The sequence below is a fragment of the Cynoglossus semilaevis genome, chromosome 18, assembly GCF_000523025.1.
Source record: "Cynoglossus semilaevis isolate Cse_v1.0 chromosome 18, Cse_v1.0, whole genome shotgun sequence".
Taxonomy (NCBI): domain Eukaryota; kingdom Metazoa; phylum Chordata; class Actinopteri; order Pleuronectiformes; family Cynoglossidae; genus Cynoglossus; species Cynoglossus semilaevis.
Genome location: NC_024324.1, coordinates 3,476,495 through 3,484,512, shown reverse-complemented (window position 1 = coordinate 3,484,512; position 8,018 = coordinate 3,476,495). Strand labels below are relative to the sequence as shown.

The 8,018-nt window shown below is 42.3% G+C and overlaps 1 long non-coding RNA gene across 1 annotated transcript in view; it reads left to right on the top strand.

Annotated features, from left to right (window-relative positions):
• The first annotated feature begins 2,270 nt into the window (after positions 1–2,270).
• Positions 2,271–8,018, top strand: part of LOC107989955 (uncharacterized) — a 6,196-nt gene continuing 448 nt past the window's right edge. Inside the window, exons 1-2 of the long non-coding RNA XR_003052666.1 lie at positions 2,271–2,985; positions 4,969–5,073. This is a non-coding gene — a long non-coding RNA (uncharacterized LOC107989955). The remainder of the gene's footprint in view (positions 2,986–4,968; positions 5,074–8,018) is intronic.

Here is an 8,018-nt window from a genome sequence, read left to right as displayed (position 1 = left end):
CCTTACCATCGTGAAAAATAAATAAAAGAAAATCCTAAAATGCCTTAAAATGCCCCAAAACATGGTCATATGACAATATTTTGTGTTAGAAATCAATAGCCTTACTATAGTATTGTATGGCTATTTAATTTCTAACAAATTTTTACATATGAGCATGTCAGGAGTCAGAACAATGTTTTTTTGTTTTTTTTTTACTGTAATAGATAGTTCAAAGATGGACAATGAAGCTTAAAGTTAAAGAATTGTAAAGCATTTCAAGAAAAGTGAAACTTAGAGTCACACCAATAACAGAGAATGGTCTCTTTTGTCCTTGTTCCACAGTTTGGAGTTCCATGTTAACCTGTCAGGAGACTTTTGAAATGTGAAAAGACTTTGTGTGAACGTCATCATCGTCATCACCACCAGGGCGATCCAGGATTCATGTGCTCTCTTTTCTACCTTCATCTTTGAGCAGCGGCTAAAGGTGAGGGACTCCCCAGGAGTCCAGCTGTCACACACTCTCTGTATGTCGGCCTCATATTATCTGCATCAGATCAGACGGTTCAAACACGCGTCCTCTTCCTCTGCGATGATTTATGGGTGGATCCAAGGCTGTCATCATCGTCACAGCGCTGCCGTCAGTGGGAGAAGACAAAGGCGCTGGTGCAGATCCAGGTCTGTGGGAAACACAAGGTCTGTGAGAGTTCAGCAGCTGGAAGACGTGGCCTCCCTCTGTCGTGGCATATACCATAAAAATATATTAAAGACTAAAGAGGGAGATGAGTGCAGCGCGCTGTGACTTGACTGCAAATTGAAATATCTGGTCTCTGGGATTTATGACACAAGTTATTCATGCAACTTTCAACACCTGAACTCTGCCTTTCCTGCCGGTCTGATTGACGCAGCCGCTTCACTTTTCACTACGCTGGACATATTTCACCCCTAAAATATACCAGAGAGAGGTGAACGATGGCAGATGGAGACGAGAAAAAAAAAATCCCATAATTCAAACCATCCCACTACTTCCAGCCGCAGCAAAAGAAAACCCAGCGTTCCCATGAGCTTCCAGCACCAAATCCACAGAAGTTTTCCTCCCTGCAGCTTCAGATGTAATTAGTACATAAACGCCGCAGCGTAATCAGAAACAAACCGACCTCCACTCTTCCCTCTGAGGACCTGGACCGGCGTTGAGGACGGCGAGGGTGGTAATAATATCGTGTTTCAGATGAAACCTGTGGAAGATGAGGAGCAGATTAATGACTAATGTTCAGAGAGCGGAGCTACCGAAACGGAGGAAAATGATTTTCTAAATCCTATCAGGAGTAAACGGAGGCGGTTGTTTGGTTTTCATTATCAGAGCACGTTTAGTCGAGGAGCCGAGTAATTAGGAGGCAGCATGAGGTTCAGTTACCTTTGGTTTTTTAACTTAAGTGAAGATATTAAAAGGAGTCTCTGTGCTTTCTGCTTCCTACGACTCGCCGACAAACTCCTCAGATCAGTTCTCAAATAACTGTAACAACTGTAATACTTCAGTAAACCACTAGAACAGCTACGATTCCTGCCACGATATTGCGTTTAATTCAGGAATTGTATTTTGGTCTGTGAGATCATTCAGCCGCAGTTTGAAGCAGCTGTAACAGATTTGGTCTGAATGGGTTGAAGGGGGTGTTGTTGTCACATATGTTTAAAAAATGGGTTCAAGGGGGGGGTGTTGTTGTCACATATGTTTAAAAAAAAAAATAGGAATGAACGTGGATAGATACGTACTAAGCTAAAAATGCATAGGAGAGGCTCTGTAATGGTTTGGGGCTGTTTTTTCAGTGAGTGTTTTGAAGGATTTGACTTGGCTTTGGCTTTTTCTAGAATTCGTTTTTAACAGAGTTTGACTTCTTTTTTAATTCTAAAAATGAATGTCTTTTTTATTTATTTATTTTTTTGCACACCCTTTGAACCAGACGTCACCACAGACGGACGAAAATGATAAAGAAGAATCAAGATCTGAAGTTCCTCAGTGTCACTCACAGCGATTCCACCGACTTTCTTTTTCTGACGTTGGATCCGGGCTGGGTCGTGATGTGACACGGTGTCTCATTTACATATGGGCGGCTGCGGCTGGCGCCGCGTGGTCTGCGGCGCTCGCGCTGCGTGCGTATCATCTTGCGACGTTTTCCTTTTTTGAAGACTTAAGAGGGACTGCATGAGCACGCATCAGTGCAGAATCCAAATAGGCCTGTACTGTCAGGATGGTGTCACCCTGAGGGAGGAGAGAGAGAGAGAGGAGAGAGGGGAGGAGTGGGGGGGTTAGATCTCTGAGGATTAAGAGGAGGAAGCAGACATGTTTTTTTTTTTTGTTTTTTTTTTAAGTAAAGACTCCTCTTTCTGAGGAACCAGGTCAGGTCAGTGTGCTCTAATATTTGCTCAGAGGCAGTTTGTACAAGGCATCCCACCACCAGGATGGGAGGCATCGAGGGGGTGGTGGAGCCAGGCAGCCAATGAGGAGGAAGAGGAGGAGGAGGAGGGGAGCTCTCCATTCAGACTGATGTAGTAACAAACATTTCCAAACCGTTTGTGTGCGCTCATGTGTTTGTTCTTTTAATCTGCACTTTGACTCAGAGTGCAGCCAGGATTTATGGGCTGTTTGTGCTCTTGTGTGCAGAGAAAAATGCAAATGTAAACCACACTTGGATAAATGTATGACCCAAAGGATTTGGGAGCATTTTATATATTTGCTGTGTTTATCTTCCACTCTTCTCCTTTGTCTCAGTGTTTCGCATTCTTTTCTCCCTCTGTGGCTGCAGACCTGATAAAATGAAGCCGTCGGCTGTCGACCGCCGCTCAGCGCCAAACCACGCAGAAATTCTACAGAACCGGCGTCCAACGTAAACACGCTGTCAGGACTCGTAAGAGCTCATGGGTGAAGACCGAGGCGGGGCTGGACCAGGACCAAGAGGGACATCCTGGACCAAACAGAAGAGAGGACAAGGACACAGCAAACAGCCTCAGTAGGTCAGTGGTCGATGCCCACGGTTGGTTAATAAACACCAGCTGATGTCCAAAGTGTGGCCTCAGGGTCGAACGTGCCCTGGAACAGTCCATAAAGTTACAGTTGTATTTAAACTAGTTTGTAGCTTCTAGCTTAATGTTGTACGTTGCTAGCATCACATTAGCTCGGTTTTCAGGAGTGACTAGTTATATTAGTAAAATCTTATCTGATTTGGCGTACGTTTTAACAAACCATAGTCTAACTTTTAGTTACTTATGGCTATTTATTTAACTATTCAGCTAACTAGCTTATTTAGCTATTCCTGCTAAAATTTTGACTTATTACAAGACTGCTGTGCTAATGTACAGTTAACTTTTATCCAAAACTTTTTGCAACAAGTTGAGAAATCTTTCGCTTGTTGTTTTTAAAGTAACTTTTATGGCATTTTTCTTTAATAAACATTGTAACATTTCATGCTTTATAATTTAGGGCAGTTGTAAAACTCAGTTTGGGTTTGTTTTTTTTTTTTTTTTTAATAGTTATAATTCATCTTTATTTTTATGGCCATCTGTCCCAGACTGGCAGCTTTGTGTTTAAAAACATTTATCAGTTTAGTTTTTTGAGTCAAATGTCAAAACAGCCCAGAGTCGATGACATGGAAATGCTTTTATGAGACTGTTTGATCCCAGCGGAGGATCTTGGCAGGAAAAATTGAATTCCTTCTAATTTAGAGCAGATTACCGTGGAGAGCTGTCAGGTCGCGCTTATTTGAAAATAGCCCTGGACGTTAGCAGTCTGCTCACATCACCGTCAGCTGCTAATGAGTCTGTTTATACCAGGAAAACAGTGCGGTGTATGATGTGATTTACAGCTGACGTGCCTGCCCCACAGATTCAACAAATAACAGAAGTGGACGTCTCTCTCCGCTTTCTCTGATTGGTCCAAATGGTTTTTGAACAAGACATCAGTCCTGGTGGTTAGAAGGAGCGGTCGATTGATTCAGTCTGCCCCCAGGACGTATTTCACAGGGACAAAAAGCCACTTAAAAAGTTAATTCTCTTCACGGCTGTCTATAAAGTCAGGATATTTACCCCTGGGCGAAAACCTCATCTCCATCGCAGGCTGATTATTTTCCGACTTTTCTTTTCCTATTGCTTTTTGAGTCTGTTTAAGGTCTGATTGGTCAAAGAGGGCGACAGCGGCGACCCGTACCAGATCAGTATTTCGCCACTTTTTTTTTCAGCAAACCAATCTCAGAACCTCCCTCGTGATTTGCCGTCGTGAGCGGCGCTGAGTGCTTCCTGGGATCAGAGGGTTTAGTGCAGAAAAATACTCAGGAGCTAAATCACGTCTAAATGTTGTGGCGCTGGGACAAAGCAGTGAGTTGATGGCAGTTCTGGTTAGGCCAGATCTATTTTACTACTGCTTTTCCCTAAGAAATAAATGAAATCTGGTTGTTTTCCATCTTAAAGAGTTTTTGAGGGAAGCGTGAAATAATGATGCAGTGAGTTAATTTATTTGAAGGTGACCCGGCGGGGGATTTGAACCATTTGGTTAATTAAAGACTACTCCACAGCACAACTGAAGCATGATGAAATTGATTGACATAAGAATTAAAATAATTAAGTTAGTTAAGACATTATAGTTTTGAAAGAACTTACCTTGAAAATGATTAATGAGGTTTGATAGCCTTCAGTGTGAACGATGTAACAGGACAGAAAGACGATGAGGTGTCAAAGAGGACTGGAAAGACAAACTCACAAACTCTTAGAACATCATGCAGGAAAAGCTGGAGAAATATCTGGAAGACAATGGACAGAGACAGTCAGTCAGACATGCTTTGAGAATGTATTGGTATTGATGCTGTTACTGGTATCGGCATCGACCTGATACCAGTAACAGCAGCTGCTGCAGCACGCGGCATCGACCTGGTACCAGTAACAGCAGCTGCTGCAGCACGTTGTGAAAGTTGGTCATTTAACATTTTGTTTTTTATGTTTTTTTAGATGAACACGGTGTGATGTCACATACCTGAAGTGCCGACCTGTCAAGTCTGACACGTCACACGCCTGACATCTGGAGACACTTCTGACGACTGTTGAAGAATCAAGGTAGGAACAAACCAAATGTCGCTAATGTCGGGTTAACGTCGCGGTGGATGATGAGGCGTTTACAGCTCAAATTAGTCACTTTTTCGTTTCAAATTATTGGCGTAACAAATGGCGTAAAGCTCTGTTCGCTTTCTGTTCAGTCGGCTTTAACTATGCGAAAAAGTTTAATTTTATTCATCTTAATTTGAATATTATTATCAACTTATTTAACGGTTCTCAGTGGCGGTTTTCGTTATGAGCACAACTTATTTAACGATTCTCAGTGGCGGTTTTCGTTATGAGCAGCACACAAATGAAAACTACTTCTACTTGATTGGTCGTAAAAAAAAAAAAAATGAATATTGAACTTAAAGTCCTTAAAGACTTTGAAAATGGAAACAAATGAAACAACACATGGACCCGGTTGATTATTAGGCCACAATGTTTATTCAGTAGTGTTGTTTCAACTTATAGGTACAATACTGTCAGCTTTTGTAAGACTAAAAAAAATCGTTACCATTACAGTCATCCATGCTCACAGAACGCCAGTCCAGTCGGTTCCACCCCTTCTTTTTCTTCTTCTTCTGTGTGTGTGTTTGTGTGTGTGTGTGTGTAGACACCGCCACGTGCTCACCTTGAGCAAGTACATTTCCAAATGGTAGGCACTTTGAAGGTTTAAAACATTTGTGAATATACATTTATATATATTTATATGTCTTTTCATGTACGATTAAGCAACTGGACTCAGAGACCAGAACCTCTAAGAGGGACAGAGAGACAAAAAGACAGAGAGAGACAAAGAGGGGAGAGAATGATGTGGCCATGAAGGAAGTCATGAAAAGAGGGAGTAGAAATACTGTGAGTCTTTGGATTTTTACAGAAAAAGTTCAGTACCTTAGGTCCTATGAGGAGGGACGGGGGACGGCGTGGACAAAGACATAGGGAGACAGAGGAAGTGGAGGGGTAAGGGGAGGGACAGCTGCGTTGATGGTGATGTTGGGACAGCACTTCCACTGTGTCTACTTCACATTAACGTACAGCCCAAAGAAAACAACGTCACACGAACGCGGCAGGGCAGAAAACGCCAGCTAACGTCGACTAACTGCGGGGGCGTGACCTTAGTACCGATTGATTCGACGATGTAAAAAATACGGCCGTTACAAATCACCCGACGGCTGGATCGGGAGTTTCTAGATCTGGAGTTTCTAGACCGGGAGTATTCTCCTCAGCTCTGACGACTCCGACGTCTCCCTAAGAGAAGCAGTCGTCTGGAGACAGGCTGGAGTTCTGGTGTTTCTACCTGAACAGAAACCACGTGTGCTTCACCTTCAGCCACGGCCTGTTTGTGTGTGAGTTTCAAGGGACATGGACTTGTTTCTTGGCCCGTGGGGAAAAGAGACTTGGTCTCTTTGTGAGGGACCACAAGTCTGTCTGACTGTGATGTCAGTCCAGTCCTCAGGAAACAGCTGCCTGTAGAGTTAGTGATGGAGGGGGCGGTGTAGCTGTAGTGTAGCTAATGTAAGAGCAGCAGTGGTGTTTGTGGGTCAGTTGTGTCCCTCAGGTAAGAGGGGACGAGGACAGGCCTTGTCACAGCGCCTCACCTCTAACCAGTGCTGTCATTGCAGTCTCCAAAGTTACAGTATTTTGTTCCAGTTTTTAAGCCATGTACAGTAGATGTGGTGTGATGTTTGAAGGGACCCTGGTGGCCAAGTTGGGTAAATCTTGTCAATGGGTTGTTGTCTATGGTTAGAAGGTTGTTATGGATTTGGACAAGGCCCAGTCGTTGGCACGGTGGTCCATGGAGCCCACCTGGTTTTCATCGAGTGCTGCGTTAAGATGAGTTCAGATGAAAAGAAACGCGTCAGATTCTAGGAGAAGATTTGTTTTTTTAGAACGACTCCGAGGACGCGCTGTGGCCACGAGCGGTGACGTAGAATCTTCGGCCGGAAACACGACACACAGGCCAAGCTGCACAGAAGCAGGGGAAAGTGAAAGCAGTTCATGTGCAACGTGAGAAAAAAAAGGGAAACGTACATTTAAATAGAAATAAACAAGAGTGCAGCAAGAAATTAAACTAAAGCGCAAGTTTGTGATTTTTCTTTTTCTTTTTTTTCTTCTTCCTCCTCAGTCCTGGCCTGCGTTTTTCTTCATCTTCTAAAGATGTTTCCTGATGTAAAATTAAACACTAGAAAAAGGAGATGAAAAAGAAAAAGAGAAATATGTGAGATAAAATTAAAAAGCTTAGGTTAGACGACAAAAAAAAAACAAACGTGAGGAAGGAACAACGGAACCTTATAACCTGAAGGGAACGTTTGTACCCAGCGTTAATAGGAAGAACAAAAAGCGTCACCAAAAACTACAAAGGCAATTTGTGTCTTTAAACATCAGAGAAAAGATAAATTAATGCAATACACCTTTAAAGATCAACATTAGACATGCTAGGACGAAATAAAAAGGAAAAATAAAATGAAAGTGTAGATTGATAAAGATTAATTATCTTCAATTATTTCCACTTTTTTTTTTGTCTTTACAAATAACCGACTGCTACAGTTAAAGAAGTCAGTGACTAAAAACAGCTTCGTCGACAGACGACACGTGGTTTGTTTCTCTCCTGTCGTTGTTTTCTTTTCTTTTTTTTCCTTTTCCCAGCCTTTTCAAATAATACACTTAATGCTTACATACACAGAGAGTCGCCATAAAATGAGAAATGTTTTTTTTGTTTTAAAGGAGAAAGAAAAAATTATCTTAATTACAATATTCTAGTCAAAAGCTTTCCTTTATGCTAACGTTCCCAAAGACGTGTTTGTCGTCGTTGGGTTTTTTTTTTTGTTGTTGTTGTGTATGAAAAGATTCGCTCTGTGTCTTGGGACTGTGTTGTTGTTGTTGTTGTTGTTGTTGTTGTTGTTGTTGTGCATCATGTCCAGTGTGTTGGAGTTGGTTGTTAGTGTCCCGCCCGTTTTTTCTGG